The following is an 8,318-nucleotide window of genomic DNA, read 5'->3' as shown; positions in this document are numbered from 1 at the left end:
CATTTTCACATCAAGTGTTGAAGGCCACTGTCTTCTTCTTTGTCCTGTGGTTACACAACATTGAGTGGAGGAATGTTCTGGCTGTGTGTCTACACAGCCTTGAGGCATCCCAAGGGAGTGGGAAGATCAAAGATTTGGGAATCAGAAAAAGCAAGTGAGAAGACCAGTGCTGTCATCCAATAGCTGTGTGCCTGGAATCACTCTGACCTGTCTCAACTTCATTTTACTCTTTTGTAATATGGGTTTTTGACACCTACATTGCATGGCTATTGTGAGGATTTAATGAGATAAAGTATGTAAAGTTCTTGTCACAGAAGACAGTCAACAAGTTAAAACTGACATGTCCTTCCACCTCGAGGGTCTCAAACCTCAAGTGCATGCTCTCTCTATCTCTCTCTCTCTCTGTCCCCTCTCATCGCACCCTTACACCCTTTGGACAATTATGCGACCTCTCAGAGCCTCAGTGTCTTCAACTGTAATAGAGAATCACAGAGTTGCTGGAATGCCCAGGACAACGAAATTCTAAATTAATGCTTTCAATCCCAGGTGCAGTTTCCCTGTGTTTGTGCAGGGCTGGGCCGACTTAGGAGCCTGAATCTCTCTCCACCTCCATGGCTTCTCCAGGAGCCTTCATCCTGCTGCGGAGGTGGACTGCAGATGGCCACTGCCACCACTCCTCAGAGGGCATGTTATACTGGTGGAGTTAATAACTGACACCAGGGAGATTAGGTCTGTGGCTCTCCTTTCTCTCTAGTGATGATCAATTCTATCCATGGGGACTCAGAACAGAGGGCCAGAGAGGACTGCAGAAACAAAGTCCAGAGATGTGAAGTGACTTGTCCAAGATCCCAAAGCTTGTCCATGTCTGAATCACGATAAACAACTTCAGGGATGGTCTCTCTATGATATTTAAAACGGTGTGTGTTGTCTTCTGCTTTTCCTTTGATTTGGAGCCTGCTGTTATAACACTGTCTTGTTGGACTGCCACGTGTCCACTGGGAATTGCTCCCAGAGCAGAATTGGACTCAGCAGGGCTGCAGCGGAGTGTGGTGAAAGGACTGCTGAACAGGGTGGGGAGCGGAGGTCTGAGGGCCAGTCTCCCTCTCCACTGCTGAGTTTTCTTGGGTATTTGAGGTTTTCCTAGGTTTAAATTAGTTGAATAAAATAGATAGTTTTCAGGCCTTTTGATTGTTCAATGCTCTGGAATTGGAGCCCTTTGGACAGAAGAAATTTTCATGTCACCTTAAAACATACATAAAAAAGTGCAAAGCTGCTCCAGTTGAAGTTAGAAGAGGAAAGCAAGAACCTCTTTCCCTGGGCACCCCTGAAGCACATTGTGGAACCCTGGGCCTCCTCGGAGCACAGTCTGGAAACCTCCAGACTGGAGGCCTCTAAGATCTTCTGGTGGGATGATAAGTGTGAGATGCATCCAGAGGTACTACCAAAGATCTTCACTTCTCCAGGGTCCTCCCAGGAATATACATTTGTCTCAGAAGCCAGCAAACTCCCTTGTCTTCCCTTCACTTCCTGCCCATGTGCCAAGGTGGTAGGTTTCAGAGTTAATGGAAGGCTGGGACTTGACCCTGTTCCTCAAGGAGCTTATTCTTAAACTTTCAAGGCAGATGCCCCACGAATGTTTGAAAAATAGATGAAAACACCTCTTTTGAGGGATACAGAAGCCAAAAACTGTGCCTAGCACCCAGTCCTCAGTAAGAAGTACATTTGGCATGGTGCCCAAAGCATATATCCTTATCCATATGAATGCCATAAAAAACCTGGAGAGAATCCATTCTCTTTGTTTCATTAAAAAGATGCTGGTGGTGAGCCACTGACGTGCTTTTGTAATCCCTTAATGGGTTGTGCTCTGGAGAACACTGGCACGGGTGTGCTCACTGGTTACTCCCTGCAACCACACTGGGGTCACGTTTAGGTCTCTTTTGCTACATCTAAGGTCAGCAAACTATGACCCACCGACAAACTGTGGGTGGTCACCTACTTCTGTATGGCTCAGGGACACTCTGCAAGCGCTGTGAGCTGCAGGACCCAAGCTGAGGTGGTTCCATCTGTCCCTGTCCCCTACTTGGCTCCCAGCACCTGCCTCCCCTGCCAGAGGACTCACCTTTCTGCCACACAGGGCCCATGCTGGTCACTCCTACAGCATGGGGGCTCTGCTGTTGCAATGTGGGGCGCCAGGCTGCAGAATCTAAGTCTGGGAATTGGTGACGTGTTAGCTTCACTTCCGTTCAGCTGTCCAGAGGGAGGGGGCCAGGATCTCCAGGAGGAGCTGGTTTGGTTGTCCGTGGGGCAAAGAGAGAAAATGACCATGGTGGCCAAGTCCCCTTCAACTCCCTAAGCCCACTGAGCCGGCTTGCCAGGCCCCTCCCTCCATCAGGCTGCCCTTCTTCCCAGGACCGTCTCCAGTGGGTTCAGGGCACACTGTGCCCGCCCACAGGAAGCCCACCCCAGGCAGATAGGGCCAGGCACGCAGAGGTTTCTCTCTTGTTATAGAAGTATCTACATTATATAAATACACACACATATATCATATATATTTTATGTATATATAACATATGAAATATGCTTCTTGGCCTACAGTATCTAAAATATTTACTATTTTAGAAATGTTTGCCTCTCCCAGTGCTACCTGATTATGGTTGTGCATTACATGACCCTATAAAGATTTAACTGCTTTTCATAACAATAAACAATAATATTAGCTACCATTTATTGAGGCTCAGAAAGGTTGAGTAACTTGCCTAAAGTCACACAGCTAGTAAATGGCAGAGCGGGATCTTGCAGTGACAGTTTCGAGGGAGAGGAGAATCACTGATAGACTTGGTTCCTGCCATGCAGATGCAGGCGTCCCCTGGGACTTTAGCTTCTCCAGGGCCACCCTCACTCCAGAACTGCTGGTCAGCTCTGTGACCCGTCTCTCCTCATGAGCTTGCTCTGGGGTGGCTGCCAAAGCTTCTTTTTAATTATTATGGTCATGTGTGAGAACACTGGGGCCAGAAGCTTCTATTTTTCCAGCGTTTTCTTTCCTGTGGGGCCTCCCAGCTTCAGCCATTCCTTTGTAACTTGGCTGACACCCCTCCGGTTTCCACTTCACTTCGTGGGTTCAGAGGAGAGACCATGGTTGCTAAGCCCTGCTGAGTGTCATTTCTGGTGTGTCAGAGTTGACAATTCTCCTGCTTCTTGACTACTCCTGACTCATCTTTACAGAACAGACACATCTCACTTCTTGAGCATCACTGAAGAATGTTCTGTAAAGTAAAATTTCCAGGAATCAGAGCTTACTGCTCAGAGCACTCAACTTTAGAAACTGAGAACTATTTTGCACATTAATCTTTACAGAATCAATTTCACCATGGCTTGCACTCTTAAGCAGAGCTCATGGCACACATTTAACCTTTTCTGAAAACTTAGCACACCCACGCATTCTTAAGCAGAGGTCATTGCATACATTTAATCTTTTCTTGGTAACTTAACACGTCCATTGAAAACATTAGTGATTATGTATGCCGCAGCAGACAGACAACATGAGATGGTGGTGACCTTAAGAAATTTATATAAGATCTTGAGGTTTCCGACTCTTCATCTGTGAATGGGGAAAAGAGTAGTTCTGAACCTGTAGGATTCGGGGAGGGGGAAATGAGATAATTCATGGAAAGCCCTTGGCATGAGGCTTGGCCCATAGCGCCCTAGGATCCCCTGGCAGGAGCGTCTTAAACGTGATTGCTAGGGCCCCATCCAAGGCCAGCCAGATCAATATCTCCAGGGCTGCTGCTGCTCCAGCATCGAGGCTTCTGTTTTCATCTGAGCTCAGCTGCAGCTCGAGTTGGCAACCAGAGATTCTAGGTGTGTCCAGGTGTTTGCCCCAACACTAAATTCCCCATCCTGCTGAAGCTTTGAGAGTTCATATTTTCTTTTTGGAGTTCTTTTCTGCCTCCTCCGTTTCCTAATGCTCTTACAAGCAGCTGATATTTACTAAGGGCCAGTCTCCTAGGCACTGACTGCACTGAGCACTTTGATCAAACACTTTTGTGACTCTTTCACCTTCACCCCAACCTGGTCCCAGGTGGCCACAGTGTTGTTCTCAGGGCCGTGCAGGTGCCCATAGGGTGCATGCCCCTTAAATTTGGGGCCTTAGGCACCTGCTTGCCTTCCCCTAGTTCCAGCCCCAGCCCACCGAGCCCCTGCTCTATTTTCCCCCCTTCATTCTCCACCACAGTCAGAATCCACGTGGTTTTCTCACTGATGTGCCAGCCCTTAGAACTGTGCTTGCACACAGTAGGTACTCATGAGTGCATGAGCAAGCGAGTGGGCCCCACAGGGACCCTGTGCATTGGGTTCCATCATTATGCATCATTCCTCTTTTCAGATGAGGAAGCTGAGGCACTCACAGGCTAAATAATTTGCCCAAGGTCCTCAGTAAGTGGAGGCTCCACCCTGGCTCTGAGGTCTTGGCCCTCGCAGACTGCTTCCTGATTCTGTCACTTTGGCTGCCCTGAGAAGCTCTGGCTTGCAAAGGGCTCCTTAGTCCAGGAAACCAGTCAACATATTTCTAAAAGGAATTGTGTGATAAGTAAGAGGCCCTGAGTATCTAGGGACTGCTTTCTCCCTCCCTTTTCCTAACAAGATAAGCCCCGCTATTATTTTCCAACAGATAAAACTGTGAGCTGAGAAAATTTGAAATTTTCTTAATTCTCAGCCCAGTTCTTGACCCAGTTCCTGTCATCCACCACCCAGCAGAGGTGTTTGTCCCTGGGCTGCTGGTTGCCTCTGATGGCTCATTTAGCCTCAGGGAAAGGTGGAAGAAAATGAAAACATCCCAGAGGGTGAGTTAGGCCTCCCAAGAGCGAGTGGCTGCCCCCCTCCAGCTCACAGGTATCTGGCCAGGGTGGGGGCACCGCTGTGTTGTAGACATGCTCCTTAAAGAGTGCTTTGTCCCCACTTGGAGTAGGGGACCCTCCCTCATAGGGCTGTGGCCTCTCTGCCAGCCAGGAAGGGCCTGAAGTCTCATGGAGGAGGGCATCTGAGGACAGGGTCTGAGAGTACACGGTGTGCTGGCCTGCTCTGTGGCCGGGGTCGTTGGGTGACTGCAGGCTGAGGCTGCTCAGCAGTGAGGAATGCTGAGTCAAGAGGATGAACAGCTTCTTTCTGAGAAGCCAGGGTGATCGCTGAGTCATGCCACTCTTGGCTAACACATGTGCAGCCTGCCCGGGGCTTTAGGGCTGAGCATAACCAGTCCTGCTTTTTATCTTCTCTTTCTCAACCCCATCTCTTCTTCAGGAATCATTTACCAGATGTGTGGCTTGAGTGTCCATTCCCGCAACAAAAACGCTCTGCAGTAAGGCTCCGAGAAGGCTGTGTTTGTGTTGGACTGCTCTAGATGGTAACTTTGAACTGTGTCTTTCTGCTACTGCCTAGCTGCCTCCTTGCTCTCAGGGAAAGAGCTTCATTTTATTGCAAACGTATGATTAAAGTCATACATGGTCAATATTCTGAACTTTCTATCAGTTCTTAGCATCCCCACGAGGAAGCCTGGCTAATAATGGTGTAGACACAGTGATGGGGCTGTGTGGACTCTGAACTCGCTTCCAGGAATCTCTGAGCTGGGAGTCCGGTGACATGAATTCCATGTGCCGTGTTTTATTCATACCACCCTGAAGTAAAAGCCATAGAGTTTAAGCCCTACAGAGTGGCTTCTTTCTAACTGATAGGGCTGATTGCCCATCATGAGGGTGGGCCTTTTTTATTGGATTTATTAAGAGACAGTAGACTATGTGCATGCAGCCCAGAGTGCATAGAGCAATTTTGAGCCAGTCGCGGACACGGAGAGCGGAGGGGAAGGGATAATGGGGCCATGAGAGGCTCTCCTGCCCTAGGGTACCTCTCTTCCCTGGTATCATGCCCTCATTTCATGGTTGAGGAGAGGAGGAGGTAATGGGATCAGGGAGAGGGTGCACTAGGGAAGAAGAGGGTATATTTCTGGGAAGCCTCATGTAACATGAATGTGTGGTGCAGAGGGCCCGGAGGAAAGTCGCAGTGACTTTGGTATGGGGCAGAGAAGATAATGAACATGGGCACTGTGATAGTGAGGCTGACGTGATACCACCCGCTCCCACTGCCCTCCCACCGCCCTCCCTGTTCTCCAGCTTGTTTGAGGAGTGGTCTGAGCCCTCACCATGTCAATGCTTCACAGCTTCTCCCAACGTCTCAGTGCTGTTGCGTCTGCCTTCTGAAGCATGTTAAATGTGCATTTCCCTCCGTGTCCACTGCCTTAGCCTAGAGCCCCTTCATCAAGCCCTGGGGACTGTTGTTCCAGCTACTAACTGGTCTCCCTGCCTCTACTTTCCCCTGCTCCAACCCTCTCCCAGCTTCCTAGACAGGGCATCTTTCTGAAGCACAGATCCCTCCTGACAGAGTCTTCTGTGGGAGAAAAAATTAACAACCTGTTATCAAGCTTGGCCCCTGAGCCTTTGTCCCCCTGCGGTATGGGGCAGATCCCACTCAGAGGGCAGCACCCTTCCCAGGTTGCTCAAGACCCCTCATCCCCACTTAAGGGGACGAGGGGACTGCATATGCGGGGCAGGGGCACTGCAGGGAGCACCTGGAGGAGTCCTAACCAGCAGCACCTCACTGGTGCTACACTGCCCAGCTGCTCTCGGTGAGTCAGCACTCTGTGGTTGAGCAATGCGAGCCCAGAGGCGGAGTCCAACGTGCTTTGCAGGACTTAGAGGCATTTCCCGGACTCGCGGAGACCTACCTTTCTATTGACTCTATTTTTTTTTTTTTAAACAGTGGCCACCACCCTCCCCCAACCTTCTGCCTTTCCTGGAGCCCTGTCTGCTTTTTTCTTTGCATGTTTTGCACATGCTGTTGGCTTCTGCCATGTGCTTCGTCCTCTTCTCTGTCCAGTGCAGCCCCTTCTGACTTTTCAGTCCCTGCCCAGCTGCAAAGTCTTCCTTCACCCCTCGGGTGCTTTGTGCCCTTGTTTGTTGTAGTGCTTCTCAGGTCTTGTTTTATTTTCTCAATCTGATTTTTAAAAATGAACTTATTTTGTTCTAATTCACAAATGAGAAAATGCACCTGTTTTAAGTGTGCAGTTTGACGAATTTTGAAAAATGTATAGACCTGTGTAATAACCACAACAGGCAAGATATAGGATATTTCTAACCCCTCAAAAGATTCCCTTCTGCCCCTTCCTGGTCAATTCCCCTTACCCCAGTCCTACAAAATTATTGGTTTGATTTCTAACATTATAGATTTGAAGGTCTTTCCTGGAGCTTCATATAAATGGAGCATAGAGTACGTGCTTGTGTGTGTCTAGTTTCTTGCACTCAGAATGATGTTTTGGGATTCATCCATGTTGTGTGCGCCAGTAGATCATGAGCACTATTCCATTGTGTGACTATGCCACAGTTAGTTTACCAGTTCTCCTGCAGCTTGGGCACTTTCTAATTTTTGGCTATTATTTTTAAACTTACTCTGCAGTACAGCTGTTTCATGGGCAGATATTTTTATTCTCTTGAATAGACACCTAGGAATGGAACTACTGAGTCAAAGACAGGCGTATGTTTAGTTTTATATGAAAGTGCCAGCATTCCCCCCCGAGTGGCTGCAGCATTGCACATTCTCCCCAGCAGCGCAGAGAGCTCTGGTTGCTCCGCATCTTTGCCGACATTTGTTCTTGCCCATCTTCTAAATTTTAGCCGTTCTGATAGGTGTGCAGCGCTCGCTTGTTGCGTTAATTTACATTCCCCTTTATCACAGTGTATTTTAATTATCTGCTTAAGTGTCAGTCTCACCAGTCAGAATTCAGTGCAGGGAAACTGCATTCACTTTTGCTGGTTGAATGAACAGTCTGAACGCCACATGGTCTTTTCCTCACTCCACTTAAAATCAAACAGGGACAGCCGGGTGTGGTGGCTCAAGCCTGTAATCCCAGTACTTTCAGAGGCTGAGGTGGGTGGATCACCTGAGGTTAGGGGTTCAAGACCAGCCTGGCCAACACGGTGAAATCCTGTCTCTACTAAAAATACGAAAAATGAGCTGGGCCTGGCGGCAGCGCCTATAATCCCAGCTACTTGGGAGGCTGAGGCAGGAGAATTCCTTGAATCCAGAAGGCAGAGGTTCTAGTGAGCCGAGATTGTGCCACTAGACTCCAGCCTGGGCAACACAGCAAGACTCCATCTCAAAACAAACCAAAACAAAAAAACCCCAGTACATCCTGGACAGATGATGCATTGGTGCCAGGTGAAGGTGGGGTGACTGACCATCCCAGTGTGCCTCGGCCTGAGGGATCTCTTGGGCTG

General features: G+C 48.8%; 1 protein-coding gene across 1 annotated transcript in view; it reads left to right on the top strand.

The window, feature by feature from the left end:
- The first annotated feature begins 5,238 nt into the window (after positions 1-5,238).
- IL1R1 (interleukin 1 receptor type 1) overlaps positions 5,239-8,318 on the top strand; it is a 115,648-nt gene continuing 112,568 nt past the window's right edge. The window contains exon 1 of the mRNA XM_063594718.1: positions 5,239-5,395. The gene's annotated coding sequence lies outside the window, so the exon portion shown is untranslated. The remainder of the gene's footprint in view (positions 5,396-8,318) is intronic.

The sequence above is a fragment of the Pan paniscus genome, chromosome 12, assembly GCF_029289425.2.
Source record: "Pan paniscus chromosome 12, NHGRI_mPanPan1-v2.0_pri, whole genome shotgun sequence".
Taxonomy (NCBI): domain Eukaryota; kingdom Metazoa; phylum Chordata; class Mammalia; order Primates; family Hominidae; genus Pan; species Pan paniscus.
The sequence above is the reverse complement of the archived record's forward strand: the minus strand, read 5'-3'. Positions and strand labels throughout refer to the sequence as shown.